Below are 2,917 nucleotides of genomic sequence, written 5' to 3'. Positions count from 1 at the left end.
AAAGTTTGTTCTGCAAGGCTTCCCCAAGTCTCTGTCAAAATGTTTAACAGACAAATGACTTGAAAATGATTCTAGGCGTCAGGAAAAGATATGTGTCCTGTCACAAGAATAACTTGGTCTGAAAATAGAAGGAAGAAGTGCATTGATAGCTCAAATGCCACTGCATGGAAACTGAAATAGCTTACTGAACATTTACATGCAACTAGATTGTAACTTTGCCCGCTGATTATAACTTATTAATCTCATAACTTTGAATTACTGAGCCATTTAGGAGTGCACATCACGCCTAATCTGATTTGGCAGAAGGTAGCTGGTGCATTGTCTTCTCGCTCTCCATTGTAGGCCAAAAGGGATAATCTGAAGCAGTCTCATTGCTGAGCATGAGATGTGCCATTTAGACCAGTCCTTTCTATGTTCATATCTTGCTTCTTCTTGAGGAAGTTGGGAGTACCAAAAGGCAGAGAGCTTTGGAACCCTTTCACGCTTCTCATCATCAAAATCCACAAAGTAGAGCCCAAAGCGTGATCTATACCCAGCCAAGAGCTCAAAATACATCTAAAAATGACCACACCAAAGTATCCTCTCACATCTGATCCATTCCTGCAGAAATGAACAAGGTGCTTAAAAGGTTTACAACATAAGTTTTCCTACTTTTTGTTTTGGTGGCTTGTAGTGTATATCATCAAGACAGCAGCGTTACCTGACAGCATCTAGAGTGCTTCCAATGAAGCCACTCAAGAAATCTATCCTGGCAGTGTCATGGATTGTGTCGTTGAATATTCCTACTCCATAACCTGATGGCAAAAATGCATTGTTGCAGACATAGACATCAGACATTCAAGCATCACCTCAGACACTTAGGGTGGTTGACACATTCAAAAAGTATGGTTTATGAGGGTATAAAAACTTCAAAAAAAGGTTTTCCAGGACATATTTTAACAACTGTTTGATTTTTGAAAAGTTGAAGATTTTAGGAGGTGCCTCGTGACCTTGGAAGCAGACTGACCATTTTCTTGGATATAAATGGGAGGATTTCCATAGGCTTCTTTAAGATACTCCAACATATATTCCAGCCCTTGTGGATCTGCTGGTGCAGGAACTGGGATAAGCTGATTTAACACCTGAGTCAGCCACAAGAAGCAGTGAACTAGTAACCAGCATTCAATAAAGGAATCATTTGCACTTTTACCTGATCAGTGGGTGTTATATTCTTTGATACTGCAATGAGATATCAGCCATTGGTTAGAGTACAGTCCACATAGTCTCCATCAGCCTATTACCAATGCAAGGAAACCAAACCTGTGAATTTTGCAAAGATATCTGCATTGTAGTCTCGAAGATCTGTCCTGGAACCATTGGAGTTATCACTGACATATGCCGAAAAATAGTGATTCAGACCAACAAAGTCGAATGAACCCTTCACTTGTTTGGACTGGTATTTGTTGAAGGATGGTAGCCTTGAACCAGCGTTTTTCTTCATGACCTCAGGGTAGTCTCCAAATACTAGGGGATTTATGATCCTGAAGTGGATGCTAGGAGGTCAGCTGCTTATATCCATATCAGTGTGGGTACTATACATGCTATTCCCTTACCAGCCTATCATGAAGTCTAATGATCTTTGGGCTGCTTGAACATCTGCTGTGGAGTTTGTAAATGCATAAGCCCAGAAAGTATACACATTCAAGCCTATCCAGCCATTTTGCATAACCTGAATTTAAGGATGTCAGCAGCATTGCCTCCCTTCTTTCTTGATCTAAAGCATGCAGTTTTAATGAAATTTGATAGACTATTATGTGGATATTGTTCAAATAAAATGATAGTGTTGTCAAGAAGAACTGAGTAAAACTACATAGTGCTGTATGCATGAACTGAAAATTCTTCATAAATATTGACTTTGAACTAGGATAGAAAGGAAGGAACCTCACTCAGAATCTGTGAGAACAAAATTCATAGAAGCTAATGCTATAAGGATGTTTTGTGCAGTGGGTTTGAATGGCAAGGAATGAAAACTAAAAGCTAACCAAATTACTAGGCTCTTAAAGTTCGTTAGTCATAGTTATAGGCAGAATAAAAGTTATAGGTTAATGGTCATATTTAGCCTTGCATTTCAAGGTGTTTAACAAGTAGATGTCTTCAATTTTTGTTATGATACATTACTCTAGGTTAAATACAACATTTCAATGACTTGCTTGTGGCGTTTTCGATGCTGTACCAAATTTGGTATCATTAGAGTAGAGCATTTTCCTGGAGAGATTATGACCTGAACAAAACATTCTTTAGATAATCAATGAAGAGATGAGAGCCATCCCGTTTTAAATTTGTAGTCACTAATATCTTTTGAACATTCTGTTAGACTATAATAGGTGAATGAGAAAATAGGCTGCAAAATGACCCACTTGAAAGGGTGCTTCTTAGAAGAGGTATGTCTCTTCAAAAGAGTTGCATCTTTTCATTGCATCTTTGTATGATGCATCTTTTCATTTAAAAGACATGACTATTAGCATGAAAGACATAACTATTTGTAGGGATGTGTCTATTCATTTGAATAGAAAAGATATGTCTCTTCACTTGGTGTCTATTCTGAAAAGTCACCATGAACTCTATAAATAGAGCCTTCCTCCAACCATTCTAAACACCGAATTTTTCCAATTCATCTAGTTCTCTCATTCTAGAGTTCTTAGAGAGCATAAGTGAGTTCATTCAAAGAGAGTACAAAAACTCAGTTTTTGGTTCGCCGTACAAACAAATTGGTGTGCTCATTTTGTTTGTGAAGATCATTGTATCCTGGGAGACAGACGCTCACGAGATCCAAAGCACCTGTGTGGAGGGCGAAATCTGTCTTAAGGACATAGTGTCAAACACTAGCCTTGATCTAACATAGTTGATCTTCATTTGAGGTCAGATTTATTTATTCATA

General features: G+C 38.1%; 1 pseudogene; it reads right to left on the bottom strand.

Annotated features, from left to right (window-relative positions):
* Positions 1-267: 267 nt before the first annotated feature.
* On the bottom strand, positions 268-1,927 carry LOC120108954 (annotated as a pseudogene).
* Positions 1,928-2,917: the final 990 nt, after the last annotated feature.

This window comes from Phoenix dactylifera, unplaced genomic scaffold (genome assembly GCF_009389715.1).
Source record: "Phoenix dactylifera cultivar Barhee BC4 unplaced genomic scaffold, palm_55x_up_171113_PBpolish2nd_filt_p 001672F, whole genome shotgun sequence".
NCBI lineage: Eukaryota > Viridiplantae > Streptophyta > Magnoliopsida > Arecales > Arecaceae > Phoenix > Phoenix dactylifera.
Note: the sequence above shows the minus strand (reverse complement) of the source record. Positions and strands in the feature narration are given on the sequence as shown.